The sequence below is a fragment of the Triticum dicoccoides genome, chromosome 2A (genome assembly GCF_002162155.2).
Source record: "Triticum dicoccoides isolate Atlit2015 ecotype Zavitan chromosome 2A, WEW_v2.0, whole genome shotgun sequence".
Lineage (NCBI taxonomy): Eukaryota > Viridiplantae > Streptophyta > Magnoliopsida > Poales > Poaceae > Triticum > Triticum dicoccoides.
Window position 1 is genome coordinate 22992563 of NC_041382.1, and position 21447 is coordinate 23014009.

The 21447-nt window shown below is 44.3% G+C and overlaps 1 long non-coding RNA gene across 2 annotated transcripts; it reads right to left on the reverse strand.

The window, feature by feature from the left end:
• Nucleotides 1–7294: 7294 nt before the first annotated feature.
• On the reverse strand, nt 7295–10225 carry LOC119352908. 2 transcript variants are annotated; one of them, XR_005170266.1, is made up of 3 exons: nt 9726–10225; nt 9253–9344; nt 7295–9174 (listed from the first exon to the last, which is right to left on the reverse strand). It is a non-coding gene; the product is annotated as an uncharacterized LOC119352908 (long non-coding RNA). The 2 variants fall into 2 exon arrangements; XR_005170267.1 differs by lacking the exon at nt 9253–9344 and having other exon boundaries at nt 7295–8994; nt 9073–9164; nt 9726–10220.
• Nucleotides 10226–21447: the final 11222 nt, after the last annotated feature.

Genomic DNA, 21447 nt, shown 5'->3' on the forward strand with positions numbered 1-21447 from the left:
CAGCCAGTTTCTCTTTTAGTTTAGTTATCTATTTTTCTATGTAATGAAAACCGGCGAACATGTCTAATATATGCCCAAGTTTGCCGAAATTTATCGTGTTTAGCCGAACTTCGCCGAACTGTGCCGAAATTTTCTATACAAATTTTATTTTTAAACGCGCCTGGGGCGGCCCTGGGGCCGGCGGCTGGGGACCAACTCGCCCCCGGCCCAATTTTTACGCCGGCTCACCCACAGACGGCGATTTTAGGCGCCCCCTGAAGGGCCAACGGCTGGAGATGCTCTTATAAGTTGGGACTAAAGAAAAGTCCTAAGACTTAACATGGCCTTACTTATCAGTATATGGTTACTTCATACATGAACCAACCAGGCTCAACGGCGGGAGCCAGGCTTCGTGCATGAACCAGCCAGGAGCGACGCCGGGGAAGCCGTGCTGCAGGACAGAATGTGGGGCGCCGGCGCGCCGTCGTGGGAAAGCTGTGCCGTAGCACCTCTCGCAGGCGACGTACTTAATGTCGCCGCAGGCCACGCGCGCCTCCATGCGCCCTCGTGTAGCACCTGCACGTTCTCGGGGGCGGCCCGTCGACGGCGAGCTGCCGAGCAACGTCACGGCGCTGCAAACCCTGACAGCATCGCTACAAACTTATCGGTGTCTGCAAGCCAGAGTGCCGACTTCGGCAACTACAGGCGCTCCTTAGCCGCGTGTTAGTGCGTGCGTGCAGGTGTGTGATCCTAATGATAAAAAAGACATCGCTTGGAATGCAACAAAAACCGTCTTATCCTCTATTGGATAGCTCACGGCCTCTGCCAGTTTGACTGGTCAACTAAACAAAATACGAAGCTATATACTGTGTGAAGGTGACCATATAATCACCACAACACGTATATAGTGACCGTATTGACCGCATTCTTAAATACAGTGACCAAAATGAACATACACGGCAAGTCGAGTGACCACCAATGCATTTTACTCGAAGAAAAACATAGAAATACGGTCATGGGCAGAATAGGCCGCCCCATTTTCTCTGGCTTCAGGCGGAGCCTCCTCTTTTATCTATACTACTTATAAAAGAGCAAACATAATTTTCTTTAAGTGCACCCCACAAAACATACACGGATACATTACCACCGCATGATTATCCCACTAAACTCAATCTAACGGCTAGCCTTAACCTAATATGTTCTCTGTGTGCACTTAGCAATTTACATTGACTGACCGTACTCCACCGTGGAGGAAAATATGAAGTCCACGCCTGGTCAATTAGGAAACTATAATCACGGACACATCCTATTAAAAAACTAATCACGGACGCATCTAATTATTAGGAAATTAATCACAAACGCATCCTATTATTAGGAAACTAATCACGGGTGCATCCTATTATTAGGAAAATAATCACGAGCGCATCCTATTAGGAAGTTAATCATGAACACATCTAATTATTAGGAAACTAATCACGGACGCATCCTATTAGATAACTAATCACGAACGCATCTAATTATTAGGAAATTAATCGCGAGTGCATCCTATCGTCTCCTATGAGGGAATCGCGATCGCGAGTCGCCTGTCGTCACCAGCCCACCACCCACACGAGCCACAATGGGAGACATGCGAAGAGGAGCTGCGACTTCCTCCGAACACGCACACATGCCGTCGCCGCCTTCGTCTTCTGCCTGGAGGGCAGGTCACTCTTCTACTGACTGCAACGACTTCGCATCATACAGAGAGACCAACCACGTTTCTCCGAATATCTTGAACCATGATCCTTATGACTTCATCTCTACTACTTATAAGAAGTACATTTTTTCATTTGACTGTTTTCCCGTCTTGGGAGGTAAGGTATGTTTTATCCACTAGAGTTGCTAAAATTGGAAGCATATCTGCAGTTTTTTCTTTCTAAACCGGCATTTGTTGGCCCTTTTTTGCCACTGTTATTCTTACAAGTGGTAGCCTACGTATCATTATTACTACAAACTGAGAGGATATTTGTTATATTGTCAAAATTTTAGAATGTTGAGCCCTTAAAGAAATGTGTAGTACTCAAGTAACTGTTCCAAGTTGTCATATTAATGCTTTTGTCCCGTGATTAACAAGTATAATTACGCAATTTGTCAATGTAATTTTTATTTGGTTTACATGTTCTATTTTTATAATAAAGTAAGCCACTTTTCTTGCTTCCAGACATTACAACACTTGTGGTGTAATAGTAGAATCAGATGGTCCAACTAGCATTTTTTTTGTCTTGTTTCACAGCTGATTCTATGCAGTTAAGACATCTCTACACTTCTCTATGTGACAATGGCTTCCTCTTTTCAACAAATCATAGAGGTCTCTTCCCGCTATTATGTGGTTGACACTCAATTGTAATAATAATTCTTAACTGGAGTTTGTTAGCACTGAAACGGTTCCTTAGCTTGTCCTAAGTGACTTTTTCATGTGTGATTATACTTGCATAAATGTGTGCATATGAAGAATCATGATGAATCTTCTAAATAATTTTGAGTTTTAGACATTGGGAAAAGTGGGTGGTCTTTTAATACAGGAGACATGTTGATTAAGGAGAAACGAAATTTCAAATTATTTGTATGAGTTGGGAATAAGAGATTGTGTACTTTATAGGAAAATTTCAAATTTATGAATAAATTGTCTTGTATTAAGTATAGTATAATGTGTTAATCCAAATAGACGCGTGATGCACGTGCACACTTATTAGTCCAAATAGACGTGCGTTGCACGTGCATATTTACTAGTATGGATGAGTGTCCAATCGGATTTATATAGGAACAATCACTAAATAAGGTAACGGTCCTCACTTCGTGCCAGACCAAACGCGGTCTTGGCTTATTGGGCGCATACTTTCGATTATTGGGCGGCCCTAGCTGCAGGTACGTTTGCTTTTAGTCTCTGCTTTTCACTTATTCGTTTTTCAACTTTTGTTTGTATTTTCAAAATTATTATACGGACAATATTTGTTTCAAAACTTATTTTTCTTAATTGAAAGCAAACGTATTTGCACAACTTTTCTAGAATTTTTATAATAATAAAAAATGTCATGCATTTAAATAAATGTTAGTGACATACAAAAACTTATACAATGTAAATAAAATGCTCGTGTAATTCAGAAAAAATTTATATACCATTACAAAAGTGTACATGGTATTTAAAAAAAAGTATGTGCTTCAATAATATATGTATTTAACAATATTTTAGAAATATTATACAATGGAATAATGTCCGTGTCGTTTTAAATAAATTTTATGCGTCATTCAGAAAATGTATATTGTTTATTTCAAAAATGTTCGACACATATGCAAAAACTATTCAAAACATTAACATAAAAAATGTTTGTCATATATTTGAAAAATGTACAATGTTAACAAACAATTAATATACCATATGTACTTGAAAAATATACATATTTTATTGGAAAATTAGACATTTATACTGATGTTTTAAGAAAATTATTTATACAATGCAGTTTGTGTAGTTTAAAAACTACTCCTTCTGTCTCATAATATAAGAAAACGCTCTTATATTATGGGATGGAGTGAGTATTTCGTATCATTCAAAAAATGTTCAACACCTATTTGAAAAAATGCTAACATGTATTCTGAAAAGCCTGTAAAACATATATTTGAAAAATGTTCATCGCGTATAAAACAAATGTTCCAGGTCTATATGAAAAATATACAATGTGTACGGAAATCAATTAGTTATGTATTGAGTGAGAAATGAAAAAAAAATTATATACTGCAAAAATATTTCCGCATAATTTTTTAAGATGTTTTGTATCATTCAAAAAATATTGAACATGCATTTGAAAAATATTTAATACATATTCAAGAAATTATTCAAAATATGTATCTAGAAAAATGTTCATCTTTTTTTGGAACATGTTTATGTGTATAAAAATGTTCTAAATTTATAAAATATTATAAAATTGATTGAGAAAATTAGACATGTGTAAAGAAAAGAACAAAAATATAACAGAGGTCACTTTCTTTTCCTCCTCCATGCCCATGGAAACAAAGTACATCGGCTTGATGTCATTCTCGTTTGGAAGGGGGGTTGGTAGCTGCATGGGATGCAAAGTGGCCGGTTCCATGAAAGTCGTCGGCTGCATGGGATGCGATGTGGGCCGATTCCATGGGATGTGAGTTTACATCCTTGCTGTTTTCATTGTCCATGTGAACAAGTGAAGAGAGACGGCTGGATCTAATCACATGAACGAAGGAATAAAAGGATGGAACAAGATTCTTCCCCCTAAATCTAACGGCCTGCGGGTTATGCACTACATCTAATTTTTTTCATTCCTAACTAAACTACACGCATGCACAACACGAACGGGATGGGACCGTGCCATCTCCTTTTTTAGGGGGGTGATGCGCGTGGGCTGTTAGCTAGTGGAAGAGTAAAATTGTCAACCAATGGTATACAACATATAATCTGAAAACTTTCTCAAAAACTATACACCTTATATCAGTAAACGGAGGGAGTGGAACCTTATATCAGTAAACGGAGGGAGTGGAACCTTATATCAGTAAACGGAGGGAGTGGAATATAAAAATCAAAGATAATCATTGGAAAATGGTCGGGAAACTCAGAAAAATAGGAAAAATAAAAACCTATATAAGCTTCTAAAACCAGTAAAAAAAAACTGTCATAGAAGCTGCACTAGTCCAGGAGATCAAAATGCCAAGGGCATCTCCAGCCGCGCCCTCAGGAAGGCCTCCCCAGGCGATTTTTTCGCGCCGGCGCCGAAAAAACGGCCCAGTCGCGCCCCAGGAGCCCGATTTTCGCCGGCTTGGGCCGAAAACAGCGCCGGCGGACCAAGGCCGAACCCGGCGCGCTGGGGGACGCCCGGGGGCGCCGGGGCGAGCTGTTTTGGCGCGAAAAAGACGCGGGCCAGCCGCGTCAGCGACTCGGCGCCTCGTCTTCCCCCAACGGCCTCGGTTCCCTCGGGGAATCAATGGCAAGGCTGCCGCCGGTCAGCGTTGCCATTGATTCCTCACCGGCGGCGCGTTCACGGGACGGCGCGCCGACGCATCCACTCCCTCGCACGCGTACACACGGACGCGGCCCGGCTATAAAAGTCGGCGGCCTCCACTCACCTGCGCCCACACCAGCCCCGCCCCTCGCCGCCGTCCAGCCCTTCCTCTCCCTACCTCTCCCCGAGCGCCGCCGCCCAGCCCCTCCCTCTACCTCTCCCGAGCCCGCCCAGCCCCGCCTTCGCCATGGCAGAACGCTTCCCCAGAGACACGGCGGCGGCCAACGGCTTCGGCCGCCGTTCGCTCCGCAAACAGGAGTCCTGGCTCCTGTTCCAGGCGAACATCCCGGCGCCGCCGGACATGCGCGTCGGGCCGACGGGGTGGAGACTCAGCGCCGGGGGAGTGCCCATTCCCCCGTTGCCCGACGCCGTGGCGGACCCGAGGTACTTCGCCGAGGAGGTCGAGATCGTGCGCGCATTCCTCACCGACGCCGAGCTCTCCCTCCCCCAATACGCCGCGACAACCACGCGGCCTGGGCGGCGTATTTCGAGCGCCGCCAACAGCAGCGCCTGGCGTCCACCAACGGCGCGTCGGTGGTCGGCAGCCGGCAGAACAGCGAGGGACGCTACCTCTGGTGGGGCGTCCCCGGCCGCACACTCGAGGGCGTGCTCACGTACCTCGAGGGCGGCAACGACCCGCCGTTAGCGTACCCCCCGGCGAGGGTGGCCGCCCCGGCGCAGCACCGACGCGCCGGGCCATGGGCTCCAAGGAGGTTCGGCGCCTCCTCTTCTTCCTCCTCCTCATCCCGTTCTTCTTCACACTCCTCCGGCTCTCCGGCGCTGCTCGGCGTCAAGGCTGAGCCCGCGGCGGAGACGCCGCTCGGCCGGCGCAGTCGCAGCGCCGGCATCGTCATCAACGAGGGCGGGCGGCGCGCCCCCTCGTCGGCTCCTCCGCGCTTCGTCAAGCCAAAGACGGAGCCGGGGCTGGCGCCGGCGAAGATGGAGCCGGGGCTGGTGCCGGTGAAGACGGAGCCGGGGCTGGCGCCGGTGAAGGCCGAACTCGACGACGACGGCGACGCCGCCCTCGAATGGGCGCGCCAGGACTCCATTGCGATGGAGAAGGCGCGCCGCGAGAAGGAGAAGGAGCGCCAGCGCGCCGCCCTACGCTGCTTCGAGGAGCGCCGACGCGGCCGCGAGGAAGGCGGGGTCGTCGTCTTGTGCGACAACGACGACGACGACTACGCGCCGCTGCCTGTTCGCCATGGCGACGCCGGGGAGGGGTCCAGCAGGGGCGCCCGCGTCAAGGAGGAGAAGAAGGCCGACGACGACGATGGCGGCGACGGCGGCGACGACTTCAGCCCCTTTCTCTTTTTTTTAGATTAGGTTCATGTAATATTTGGCCGAATTTCGCCGAAATTTTAATGTTTGACCGAAATTTAACTAGTTTTTATCATAACTTCGCTGAACGGTTCTGTTTTTTTAAGATACGCGCCTGGGGCGGCCCTGGGGGCCGACGGCTGGGGACCGACTCGCCCCCAGTGCAATTTTTTTCGCCGGCTCACCCCCAGGCGGCGCTTTTAGATGCCCCCTGGGGGGCCAATGGCTGGAGATGCCCTAACCAGGGGTGATAGGAGGGTCCAGGTGAAGGCTATTAAATGTGAGAGGAATCAGGTTAGTCATGAGCTTGCTCGTATAGCTCGTACAGACATAAAAACTGCAGTTTGGCTGGATTCTGGCCTTGAAGGGATTGTAAATCTTTGTGTACTGGATCAACTTGATTCAGGTTGATTAATACAAATCCTTTTTTCCCCGCAAAAAAAAGAAGCTTCCCAAAACCTCTTTCAGGAACCATATTTGGCCAGCCGAACTAGCAATCACCAGAGGTGAGACTGATCGTTCTGTCAGTACGGGCGAGGCATAGCCCCGGCGACCCAACAAAGGGTTACCGTAAGCAGCACATGCTGGAAAGTAAAAAAGGGACAGCCCATAAAGAAAACAATTTCCGTCGGTTTATTCCAGCCAGTTCTCCCCTGTTTTTCTTTCATTTTTTAATTCGTTTACTCATTTTTTTCTGTTTGTTTTTGTTTTTCTTTCATCTTTGTGTTTTTTTAAGTTTTTACTCTTTCTCTTTTTCGGTTTCATTTTCAAAAACATGTTTTTTCAATAAAAATCATGAATAAGTTTATAAAAATTTGGCGAAATGTTTTGAGCTTTAAAAAAATCAAATATTGAACATTTTTAAATTCATTGATTGTTTTTCAAATTAGTGTTTTTTCCAAACACTACCAGAAAGCGGACTTTTCCCCACGGCTAAGAACCGACAAGAAAATAGCAAATCCCGTCAGGAAAATATTTCCTGACGGTTGCCCGACAGGAAAATTCCGCCAGGAATAAAGCGACAGGGAAATCCTTAATTGCCTGACGGTCGACCGACAGGGAATATTTCCCTGACGGTTATTCCTGTCAGCCACCGTAAGGAAAATCTCGATGCCATCAGATTTAGAGGTCAGAGTTGTTGTGACGGCCAACCTACAGGAAAAATGGCTAGCAAAGCACGTAATTTTCGTTTTCTGGAATCAATGTTGAGCACGCAACAGACAAATCAATATCCTTTTATTAGCACATACCAGTGGTCCACGTATGATCCATTTAAAACCCAAATCCACATCACATCTTTGTACGTGCATCCAAAATCAGTACACATAGCATATTTCCATCCATAAATCCATGCATGATTTAACATCTGCTAGTTGACATATGAAACGTTTACTTGCTTAACAGCATTAACATGACAGTTGTACGTGTACATGGCACCACCAGTCAACATAATCATCCACCACACTGCACAATGCAATGCAATGATAACAAAATACTCAGTTTCTAAGTCACCTTGGTTCATGATCTAGAGCATCAACTACATCTTCATAAGTTTCTAAGTCACCTAGGCTACCACCATGTTGTCACCATAAGTGTTGCCTCCAAACTAACAGGGGATGAATCGGTGTTCCCCTGCAAAGTTATGTACACCATTAATGAGAATAATACTGAATTGAGCAGGAGATGATGAGCAACATCCTTCACCATGAGAGTTGTTATCCTCTTAACTCTTTCAAGGTTTATCTTTTTGGCATATCTATAAAATAGATCCTAAAGTACTGTGAAATATACATTATTTATGTTTCAAAGTGGCTCCAGAACATAATCTGGCCCACTTGATGATAACTTAAATAGCATGAAACTATTGAGCAAAAACACTTAGCTAATCAAGGACGAAAAAAAGGATGTTCATCTACTATTTTCTTTGCAAATCTTAGATATGGCATATGGCAGCAATGCAATTATTAGATGTCATACTACATTTTAGTGCTTTATAAAATAATGGACAGGAGTAAATGATACTCACCTGTAACTTCAAGTTCGACCTTGTGCCCATTAAGAGGCATTCTTAATGAGGTCATGGCCCTCTTTGCTTTGATGAAACGTGTACAATCTCAAGATTCCAATCATGGAGAGATGATTTTTCAGAACAAGAACTAAGGATTTCTGAAAAAGTAAAGTTTACTTGTAGCCAGTGGAACAACAATTTATCTAAACAGATGACCAATTCAGCTTCATCTACCAACATGATAGGGTGAATATTGTAATTCAAGGAAGTAAAATAAAGTAATGGGACTATGTAGATATTGGGGCAAATAATGGCTGCAGATTTGATGCTAGGTGCCAAAGACTGGCTAAGGGGACCTGAACTAAATCATGCCCTCAAAGAAGATCCAGCATGCCATATACCCTTCCGGGTAACTGAGGAATATAACAGCTGGACTAGATACATAATGGAAGAGACACAAAAATTAGATAGACAAGCATGTACATTAGTCACCTCACACTGCTGACCTGCAAGAACTTGATAAAGAAGATGTATGTACTCCTCATAGTCTTCGGCATCCAGGGGTTTGCACCTGAAGCTAAAAACACACACGGAAAAGAGAGCGCGGACACGCACTGCCTCACTCTTCCAGCAGGCCGTATGTGAACAGGGAGATAATTACCAAATCAAGAGAAGGGTATGTTGTCAAAGCGTGAGAGGTACCTGAGACAGGTTTTTCTTTGCTCTTCACTGCATCTGTCATATATGGCTTCCTTCCTTCCGCCACAAAGATTTGTAAAGATGAGAAGCAGTACCTACAAGAGACTAGCACAATTATGCAAATAATTACTTACATTTCCAAGTAAAGATATGAGTAACTTGCTTCTAAAACTAAACGCTTACTGCCAAAATGATTTGTCAAAGGAGGCGATATCTAGAAATTCTAACAGTGGGCTGCAACTTCATTAATGGCTAGATGATATGGCAGATTCAAGCTACAAGAAATCAGCATGGAAAAATAATGAATATTTGGCATATATAATTTCAAGAGATTAAGAAAAGATCTCCGCCTCATCTTCACTTGCAGTGCATATTATTAGAAGCAAACATCTAGCAATGATAGAAGAACCTTTTCAGAATTTCGGTGACATCAACGAACGTGAGTGCTAACAACACAACCCAACAGTAGCTCCCAATTTATTTATTTTCTGAAAATTGAATAAATTAAAACACTGAAAACAGATGCAAAGGGCCCCTTATTTTTCCATTCATAAGGCTCCAATGAGCCAGCAAAAGAAAGAAAATCAATATCCTGAGGTCCCAAGATCTAGATTCTACACAGCTTCTTTTTCTCGGTGACCAAGGTTGAGACTTACCACAACAAAACGGATCAGCTGGCTTGGACAAAATGGAGAGAAGGAGCCAGCTGCTGTCACGTCACAGAGGAGGCGGCGACTTGCTGGATGTGTGACAGTAGACTTACCCAGATCTGGGGCAGGGAGCACGTGGTGCAGGCAACGCGTACAAGGCGGCAGGGTTGGGGTAGGGTGGGCCAAGGGAGGTGGGATGCGGCAACGGATGGAGATGCAGGCAAGCGACGGTGGAGGTCGGGGAGATGGAAGGCGGGCGGCGGTGGCCTACTCAGGTTCACCAGGGCGGCGGTGGCGAAGGTGAGAGACGACCAGCGGTGGAGGTCGGAGGAGTGGATGGCGAGCGGCGCTGGTTGGATTTACCTGTGGAGGAGGGCGGCGGCTGCAGCCAGGAAGTTTGAGGGGGGCGGCGGCCATGGAGCAGATGAGATTTTTTTTTTTTTGAGCGAATGGAGCAGATGAGATGGATGGAGAGGCGAGAGGCGAAGTGGGGAATTGTTCTAGGGGCTTCTCGCTGCTGTACTCTCTGGCCTTTTTCCCTGTAGGCCCATACCACACAGGAAAATTGAGTTGGCGAGCTGCTTTTCATCTAGCCGCGCGAGAAAGTTTCGCTCAAAGGAAAAAAAGACCCGCGAGGTAAGAGTTTTTCGCGCGAAAGCCCGGTTTATGGTGGAGCAATGGCGGGCTGGGCCTCAAACAATTTTCTTGTGGGCTGGACACTCACAGGAATATATTCTCCTGTGGGGTATTTTTGTGCCGACAGGAAAATTACGTAGTTTTCCTTGGGGTGCAGTTTTGCCCGCCAGGAAAATTGTATTCCTGTGCCTCACAGGAAAAGTGCAATTTCTGGTAGTGAAATTGCAATATTTTTGGATCTGCAGACTTTTCAAAAACAAATCATGAACATTTTTTTTCAAATCCACAAACATTTTTTGATTTTAGCAGGTGTCGATCGGCAGTTCATCCGCAGTCGATCACCAGGGAGGCACGACAGGCATCTATGATTCAGAATCCCGGGTGCTTGCTGTCTACAATTAGATCTAGGTCAGGAGATATATTTTGTACTACAACATATCAAAAAATTTGAAGAGGAAAGGGGGCTAGACCAGGTTATCACAACTCATGCTTTAAAGATCTTACCACCTAACGGAAATCACCTTTGACAGCTATGTTCTCTCTCATAGTCAACTTTAGCCATACTTATTACCTGCCATGCTCCCTGCAATAAAGAATAAAAAATATAACATGTCATATGTCATACTGAAAGATATAGCTGAAAAATTGAGATACAATAATGCCCTTCTCCACTAGCTATCCAGTAGTGAGGCATCCTTCCATATTTTTCACACTTATCTCTATCTGGAACATTATTCCACAATACTAAAATGTTTTGCACGGAGAAAGTTACTGAGTTGGACAGAAAATGCGCTTAGCCCACCAGAAATTGCCTCACCTAGGTGGAGAGCGCACAAGATAATTAAAGAGGCACTGCCAACTGTCAAATGGAAATCAACATAGAGAAAGTCCATATGGTTCAGAAAACTCTATTAATCTACCTCTCTGCCTATAAATAATGCATCACCAGATCTCGTGTCTCGACCCAAAATCATTATAGGAAAACCAGCAAGCCATTATAACACTTCTAGTGTTTCCCTTCCAGCTGCACGATGAAGCTTTTTCCTCTGTTTGTCCTTGCCATGGTAATGGTTAATGCTTGCGCCGTGTCTTCTCACATGGCGCCGAGAGACCATGTACTAGATGGAGTAGTGAAGATGGCAGCAACGGGAGAGGGGACGGCGATCGACAATCATCATGCGATACCGAGGACAGAGTATAGCAGCTGGAGCAGCCCTGGAAACATGCCCGGAAGTGGCCATGACATTGGTAGCGAAGAAGCCAAGCCATGAGCAGCCTGATATATGTATGCCTTTGTACGTAACACACTTCGCATTATAGGGTACGTATACGTACTCTTTTGAATCATACATAGTAGTAGTACTAGTTGCATGTCGTGGGTTCCTAGTTGTGCTACCTATATGTAAATTAAGAGTGAGCCGGATCACGTCTATGTATTTACAGATGTTCTGTTTATATTGAATAAATCAACATTTTTCTATATTCATTGATAGTTTACAGTATGTGCTCTTGAAGTAGATTTCATCTGGATTTAGGTCTTAAATCTTGAGTACTGCCAAGCAGATAAATCAGTCCGAAATATTAGCTTTATCTATATTAGAAGAACCATAAGAATATCAGCGAGGTACCCTTTGGAAAAAAAAACCATTTACTTGATGTTTAATGGATGGTGATATTGCTATGGATTCATAAGGTTGATGTCGAAGGAACAATATAATTTTGGCAATATATGGTCTAATAAATAACCAGGAAACCATGAAACAATCAAGTGTTGATGTGAGAAAATAAAAGAAATATATAACCATAACTATGTGTAGACCTGAAGGGAAACATGCATGTGCATACGGCATGCAATTAACGAGAGTCGCGTGTTGTCAGCTGGCATGATACAGTTGCACACTAGTTAAGTTCTTTAATTCTTGAAATAATGTTTTCAGAGAATATTTCACTCTGATGAAAATCATTCCTCTCTCCTCAAAGGGCATGCATTGTTTAGGTAAGCTGAAACCACACCAATTTGTTTATATATAACTTACATAAATCACTTGATAAAGTACAATATCTCAATCAGAGAATATATAAATTTCAAATGATACAATTTCGTTGAAAACAACTTACATAAACAGCTTCATAAAGTACCGACATGGGTTCAGTTTTCGCAAAATGCTAACTATTATTCTTGTAACTGTACTTATTCAATAATAGAAAAACTTGACAAAATTACTGAGCTTTACCTGCAGCTACAAGGTCCCTATGCTAACTAGCTAGAAAGACGCAGTCTTATCTGATATATTCTGCTCAGCATTTATTCTGGACCCTTTAGTCTGCAAGAGAACTTTCATCTGCAGCGGCTGAGATATCGATGAGAGCCCAGAGCCAAATGCCCAAGGGTCACAAGTAGTACTATTGTTGATAAACATGCAGTTAAACTGAGAAATCCACTGCAATTAAGAGCTCATTGACTCCACTAATATCTGTCCTTCTACCTATATGCTTACCCAGATAGATGATGACACTTTTAGTGCCCGACTGAAGCGGTTGGGTTAAAAGTTAGGCAGGGTTATTCTCCACCTATAAATAAAATAGGAAGTCGTCGTCGCATTGTCCTAATAAAAGCATAAACCACTATCTTAGTGGGAAATACTATTCGTAGTGTTTGATGATTTACGCATAATTTATGATTACATTGACAGTGATTGGGCCAAGTAATCACCATAATCTTCAGAATTGCTGATATTTGCAAATATTTTATGTCACTGGCCATGGTAATGGGTGGGCTCTGATTTGGCTGCCAGTTTTACTACAGGATTCTAGTGCATCATTCAATAACCTTTTTGTACCAAAGGCATGGCATGAGTACCTTTTACATCGACATGATGTTTTTTTTAATTCTAGTGCATCATTCAATAACCTTTTAGTTGTTAGGTTTTCTGCCCATATGAATTGTGCACTAGTTTTTCTGACTATATAAACCGTTCCTGACATGACCAAACCATAGCCTGCAAGAAACAGCACGTAGAATATCCAAACTTCTATCTAATCTCAAGGTGGAGATTTCCCAGGTATGACTCTTTGTTCCAGCTAGTTTCGTCTTGCTCATGATCATCTTTCATTCTTTGACCATTAACTTCATGATATTCCTATGCATGTGTCTCCGTCAAGTAAATTCAGACACCATGAAAGAGCAACTGAAAGCAAGCAGGATTAAGATCTTGGCTGCCTTGCTGGTCTTCGTCATGGTTACTCAAGGCTTGGCGATTCGTGTCAAAGGAACGGTGAGGAATGACATCACCGTTGAGGCTGTTAGCGCGAAAACCACCCTCGGTACAGGCAGCAGCACAACCGTGGACAACCACCATGCAATCCCACGGGACCAGTATAGTAGCCATGGAGGAGAGGATGGATCAGGTGGCAGTGGTGGTGATACTACAAGGAACTAGTGCCATTCTCTGAGACTGTTCTGTTTTTTTTTCTTCGAAAAGGGGTGCTTTATGACTTAAAAGGTTTGAGACTGTTCTGTTTGCCGAAGATACATATTCTGATCTCTAATGTCATATTGTATAGATGTCAGTAGCGCTAATATTATTAGTATTCATGTCTACATGAAAATAAGGTGTTGTACATCAGATGTAATATTTTCGCGCGTGTGTGTTAGGAAACTTTCGTGATGTTACACGACAGTCGTCAATAAAATTCATGTCTACAATCTGTTGTTCAGGAAAGAACCAAATTAACCGCATGCTTACGGTTGAGTACTGGTTAATCATGGTTTTATGCTTCAATTCCTAAGTTATAAGAAGATTTATCCAACATGTACTAGTTGCAACTCTAATCGATGCCCAAAACATAGTAACCAACAGTCCAACACTCCATCCCCAAAACTGAAATCCAAAAAACATTCTGGGTATTGGGAGGCTGGCTTCTAAATGGTGCCCAAAACTTAATCCCCGAAAATAGTTTTTGACCTAATTTCTCCATCTTTGTGCATTCATATGAACATATTACATTTCATAGTTAACACATGAACATCATGTAAACATTGAATTCATAATTAAACACAATGTCAACTATATAATTTGAACTACATTATTAAACATAACTAAACATAATTAAAAATAATAAAAGTAAACTAAAACATAGGATTAAACATTAATAAATCCACCATATAGTTCAAGTCTTTTAGTCTCTCTCGGAGGAGGATGAGGAAATGATTATGAAGTTGCGAGCCTCCTCATTGGCCGCCTTAATCTCCTCCTCTTCCACCTCATCGGCGTCCATGCCTACATGTAGCTCGATGCCTTCTTGTGGTGCCTCACAGGCAGCATGGTGCTCATCGTGGTGCCTTATAGGTAGCATCAATTTCTTGGTACTCGTCTATAGTGTATTCCCCGTGAATGGTGAAGTTGGCACAGTACAAGGCCATATAGGCCTAGATTGTTAGGTGTTCCGTCATGAACTTATCACCCTCCTGCTCTAGCTCACACTCAAGCTCATCCCAACATATTAGTTGGGGGTTGGACTCAGTGGAGGATTTTGACGCCATCACTAAGGGCATCTCCAGCCGCGCCCCCAACAGGCCCCCCCAGGCCACTTTTTCGGTGCCGGCGCCGAAAAACGGCCCAGTCGCGCCCCCAGGACGCCGAAAATCGCCGGTTCGGACCTTTTTTCCGCCCGGCGGTCACAGGCCGAACCCGGCGCGCTGGGGAGCCGTTGGGGGCTCCGGCGCTAGGGAAAAGCACGCCTGGCCCACACCGACAGGGGAAAAGTCAAGGTTTTCTTCCCCCGACTCGCCTCGCACCCCCCGCGCCCTCGGCCACCACTAGCTATATCCCGGCGACGGCCGCCGCCCTACTCCGCTAGATAGCCATTCCCCGCCGGAAAATAGCAGCACTTCGCCGCGGCAGCCCCTCCCACAGCAGCTGGGCGTTTCCGGTCGCCGTTTCCGGCCGCGGAGGCGCGGTTTAACGGCGGGTACACGCCCACCAAGCGCAAGGTGTTCGGCGTTTTGCCTGCCTCGGCGATGGACTCGGATGAGGAGGAAGAGCTCGCCGCGCTACTGGAGGAGGAAGCCGCGGCCGACGTCCAGGAAGAAGAGCATCTCATGGTGCTCGCCGCCCTCGCCCAGCTGTTGGCGAGCAGTGAAAAGCCGCGGCGAGGTGGCTCGGCGTCGGGGCGGATGAAAGCAAAGAACCGGCATCGTCTGCAAGGCTACTGCATGCTCTACTCCGACTACTTCGCCGATGCTCCACTTCATGGCGAGAGAACATTTCGGCGCCGTTATCGGATGAGCCGAAAGCTCTTCCTCGGGATTGTGAATTCCATCCGGGAGTTCGACAACTACTTCAAGTGCAAGATGGATTGCACTGGCGCTCTTGGATTCACCTCCATCCAGAAGTGCACGACAGCGATGAGGATGCTTGCATATGGAGCTCCAAGTGATTCACTCGACGACTATGGGCGCATGGCCGAGTCCACCAGCATAGAGTGTTTTTACAAGTTCTGTCGGGCAGTGGTGGCAGTGTTTGGGCCACAATACTTGAGAACACCCAATGCGGAAGACACTGTTCGGATCCTAGCCCAGAATGCAGCAAGAGGATTTCCTGGGATGCTTGGAAGCATCGACTGCATGCATTGGAAATGGAAGAATTGCCCATTTAGTTGGCAGGGGATGTACAAAGGCGCCAAAGGCGGTTGCAGTGTGGTGCTTGAGGCGGTAGCCACACAGGACCTCTGGATTTGGTACTCCTTCTTTGGTATGCCAGGAACTCACAATGACATCAATGTGCTGCAGTGCTCTCCTATTTTTGCCAAGCTCGTTGAGGGCCATTCTCCTCCGGTGAACTTCGAGATCAATGGGCACCAATACAACAAGGGGTACTATCTAGCTGATGGCATCTATCCAGATGGTCGACATTTGTGAAGACGATCTCAAACCCTGTGCCAGGAGGCAAGAACACCTGGTTTGCGAAATTTCAGGAGGCTTGCCGGAAGGATGTCGAGCGGGCATTTGGTGTGCTCCAATCTCGATTCGCTGTTGTTCGGTACCCCGCTCAGACCTGGTCGAAAGATCAAATGTGGGAGATCATGACTTGCTGTGTCATCTTGCACAACATGATCATCGAGAGCGAGCAAGAAGACCTAGTGATTGACACTGAACCATACTACAGGCAGGGTCCTCTAGCCGAAGTTGATCACCAGCTACCGGCAACTTGGACTGCCTATCTCAGTATGCGTCAGGAGATCCGAGACCCACAGGTGCATCATCAACTGCAGAAAGATCTGATTGAGCACCTGTGGAGGCTCAAGGGGGACGCCTCGTGATGAAATACGAGTTTTTATTTGTTGAACAATATAATTTGTATTGAATTATTTGTTGTTGTAGTATTTTGTTGAAGTATTTGATTTTTCTGTGATGAAATATGTGATAAGAAATAATTGTGTTGATAATTGAACGCCGAGACACGGCGAAACCACGCCGAATATTGGCCTATTATCGCCCATATGGGCCGTTTATTCGCCGAAATTGGGCTGCAAAGTGGGCCAATTTCGGCGCCTGGGGGCGAGCTGGGGGCGACGACTGGGCGCAAACCCACCCCTAGCGCCGAGTGCATCGCCGGCTCGCCCCTAGGGGGCGATTTTTATGCGTCCTGGGGGGGGCCAACGGCTGGAGATGCCCTAAGTCTTTGGTATCGAGCCTATAGAGAGGGAAAGTTTTACGACAACATAGAGGATTTGTTGCAATTTGTCGGTATGGTGGAGCGACCGGACCTCGAGGGAACGAAAGATGTGCCAGACTTCGCCAGTGTGGAGCTGCCAGACGGATGGCGAAGAAGCCACCAAGATAGCTGCACAGTTACGGTCAGGATATTGAGTGGCATTGTTGGTGGGCGGGGGAGCCAAAATTGTGGCTAGGATTGGTAAGGTGGGGGTCCATGTGGGTGGATAGAAGGCGAGAGAGGTAGCTGATCAACGATGGCGGCTAGGAGGCGAAATGTCACTTGCACATGTTCTAGGGTTTTGGAAACTAGATTGGGATAAGCTGGCTGACATCAATATATTGGCAATGAAGAAAACTTTTGTGGATAGTTTAAATAGAGTTTTGCATTGTATTTTTTGGTCACATTTGTTTGGGCTTACTTTTCAAGTCCTCACTTCAACAAATTGGATTGTATGCATGTTTTAAAAATATTCTCATGTTGTAGAAGACAAATTCAATTCGATTTGGAAGGTCCCATGAGAATATACCATGTTGTCTCCTAAGCAGAACATGGAATTTAAAAATATTTAAAATCATATCAAGCTTTAGAATTTTTCAAAATCTCATATGAATATAAATATATTCTGTACATACATGTACATTTTCGTTAACAAATACTTGCATTTATGTGCTACTCAAAAGCATTGTAAAAACAATTTCGTGGATTTACATATAATAGCAAATAGTTCATCTATTATAGATTTCAATTTTTAAGCCTGCAAATTAATATATTTAGGTTCATAGTGAGCATCCACATGTTTAGGAAGAAGTACTTAATTAGGAAAATAAAATTAAAGGAACTGGTGATTAAAATTAAAAGGGACCACAGTAGCCGGCGAACCTTTCTGTGGCAAGTTCTTCAAACACCCATGGCAATTCTCTTGAGAAATAGATGGTAAAATGTGCAAACGGAGGAATTTTGCTGTGAAAATTTCTTTTCTTGCTTGAAACAGTTACCATGCCCCTGCGACATAAATTGCAGTGGAAAGGTTCACAAATGCCATCTGCCCAGCGAACGTTCGCTGAATAATATTATTCTTAAAAGGGCACTACCAGGGAAAAGCCTATACACAGAATCTTACCAGCAGCGCGCTTTAAAACAAGGCGCTGCTGCTACGTAGCAGTAGCGCGCGCAAAGTAAACACGCTGCTGAAATAGAAGTAGCACTAGCGCGCCTGTAATAACCCGCACTACTGTTATAATTGCCACGACCCGCCGCCAAGCTAGTTATAGCAGCAGCACCTTAATACAAAGAGCGCTACTGCTATAGATCATAGCAGTAGCGCATCCTCACAATACCCGCTACTGCTAAGTTTACTACAAAATCTAGTCCCAGCTCACTCCACGAACATGGTTTTTACCACCTTAAATGAGTTACTTCTAAAACTATCACAACCACCTGGTCTTCATTGAACTCTATGTATAGAATTTGTGGCCGTAATATGAGTCCTCTTCAGTTTCTAAACCGGTGAGGACTCATATTGACAATTTAGATTGTACACAAAAAGATCAATGATAATCAATGTATTTTTGATGTATATTTTTACATGTTTACACAGAGCAGTAGCGCATTTTGACTGAAAGGCGCTACTGCTAGGTCATTCATTAGTAGCGCGTTTCCCTATAGCGTGCTACTGCCAAGCCATTCTATCTTCGCCAACCGGCCGCCCTAGCTCACTCTCCTCTCTCCACTCACACTCACACTCACTCTCACTCGATCTCCCCTCTCAACCCCCCGCGCCGGTCCGCCCTCGCCGGCCGCCCTCGCCTACCCCTCTTCCCTCTGCGCCGCCGTCACCTCCTCCTCCTCCCTGGACTTGGTAATCCTTCGCCGGCCGCCCTCCTCCCCACCCCCTCCTCCTCCGCCCTTCCTCCACTCCTCCTTTCGCCGCTGGCCGGCCCCTCCTCGCTCCTCCTTCTCCGTCCTCCTTCCTCCTCCCACCTCCAGTCGCCCCTCCTTCTCCCTCCTCCCTCCTCCATCCACAACCCCTCCTCCCTGCTACATTTTGATTTAGTAGGCTAGTTCATATGCAACATTTTGATTTAGTTGATATGATTTAGTTGATTTAGTAGGCTAGTTGATTTAGAACATTTTGATTCAGTTGATTTAGTAGGCTAGTTGATTTAGTAGGCTAGTTGATTTAGTAGGCTAGTTGATTTAGAACATTTTGATTCAGTTGATTTAGTAGGCTAGTTGATTTAGTTGATTTAGTAGGCTAGTTGATTTAGAACATTTTGATTTAGTCGATTTAGTAGCCTAGTTGATATGCAACATTTAGAGAGAGATAGACAGAGAGAGAGAGAGAGAGAGATGATAGTTGATAGGTTTTAGTTGATATGATTAACTGATTAGTAAAAATTTAGACATAGTTGATAGTTTTTAGTTAACATAAGCCTCTGGTCATAATAACACTTTGATATAGGATAGTTTCTAGGGTTTAGAATAGTCGATGCTAGTTTGCTATGTTGGTTTGCATGTTTAGCTTGATGATCATCCCATGCTAAGTTGTTTTTTGTGCTATATTGAAGTTGGTGTACCACTATTTTTTGATTGCGTTAATTCCAGCATCTCTAGACCCTATTGTTAGTATCACATTATGTTAATGTTTTCCTTTCCTGTGAAGTGGATCGTTCATCTTTGCTCATATTGTTTAGGAAAATGGCGCGACCACCACCACCATGTCAACTGTGCAAGTCAAGGTGCGCCAGCAGCCTTGCAACTGGCAAGTTGTTCGACATCTACTTCCAGCCGAGTTTTCATCATGCGGCAGTAAAAAATTATATGAAATGTAACAACTATTTTTTTATAGTGTTGGCATTACTGCATTGTGTCATTTTGTTTTTTTACACAGATCGTCCCATGCAATGTGAGGTTGAAATTTAACAAGCTGATAGGAGACATTGTGACCTTTGAGGCTCTTGGGGCCCCTACACTATAGAGGTCAAGAAATGACGCAATATGTCGCAGATTGGAGGAGATGGATGGGCCCGTTTCCTGGCCCACATGCGTGTTACCGGTGGTGAATTGATCAACTTCTCCTTCAAAGCAGAAAGACCCAAGTTGGCTGTCATTTATATCAACAAGGTGGAAGATGATGAAGATGACGAGGACCCACTCGATGAAGATTATGAGGACCCACTTCATGAAGCCATCGTAGCTCAAAGAATGAGACTGAGCGAGGAGGAGGTGTACAACCTATGGGACATAATTCTGGCACGTGATGACTTTGTCGGGGTGCCATTCGTGACCCGCCTGACAAGTACCATGGTCGATCGACATGATATGTGTGTTATACTAGCTGTAGTAATTTGATATGCTTAGTGAATCCGATGATATGCTTTAGTGTTATACTTATAAATGCAAATTATCTGATGATATGCTTAGAGAATCCGATGATATGTTAGTGTAGAGTCCAATGATATGATGTGTGGAATCTAGTCGATGATATGCTTTAGTGTAGAGTCCAATCACATGCTTATTAATGTAGAATCCAAGGAACTATTAATAGTGTAGATAATCCATATATACTTATTAGTAAAATTTATGCTTAGTAGAAATGTGTAGTACTGTGTCTTTTGATAGTGTAGAAATCTATAATTAGTAGAAATATATTTGCAAGAGTATGTGCAAGGCTACTTATTAATTGATATGTTTTTCTTATTCATACATTGCCAAAGAGCCTATCTGTGAGTTATGGTATCGAGCCTGATGAAGAAGGCTCAGCTGGAATACGCCTTACCGCAAGGGGCTCCGTCACCACCTATACATACAGCATGGACACGGACGGTCACACACACTTAAGCTCGATTGGGTTGAAGAGATTCCTCATTGGCAAGAATCTTCGTGTTGGACAGGCCATCCTAATTACTATCAGGAACACCCACCGCCCAGGCTTGAGGATGATGATCGTCATCGATATCAACTACATATGTGTGTGTGGTTGTATGACTATATATGCTATATTTATGTGAGGATGCATGTTGACTATATATGAAATTGTTGTCTAGTACTACCTAGTACCTATAATGCTTTATGATATTGTATGACTATTGTATGACTATATGGTATTGTGGTTAATGATATTGTTATATGGTATATGTGAAATTACAGTTTATTGAAACGGGGTATGAAGCGGGGAAAAATGATGAAAGATACATCAATAGCACGGGGATAGAAAAGCGCTACAGCTACTTAATAGTAGCGCGTTCCAGAAAAGCGCTACTGATATAGTCAATAGTAGTATTGCGGGTCTAGACCGTGCTACTATTAATGTTAGTTGTAGCACCATAGTAGTAGCGCGGCTACCTGCACTGTTGATAGCATCAAAACCCACG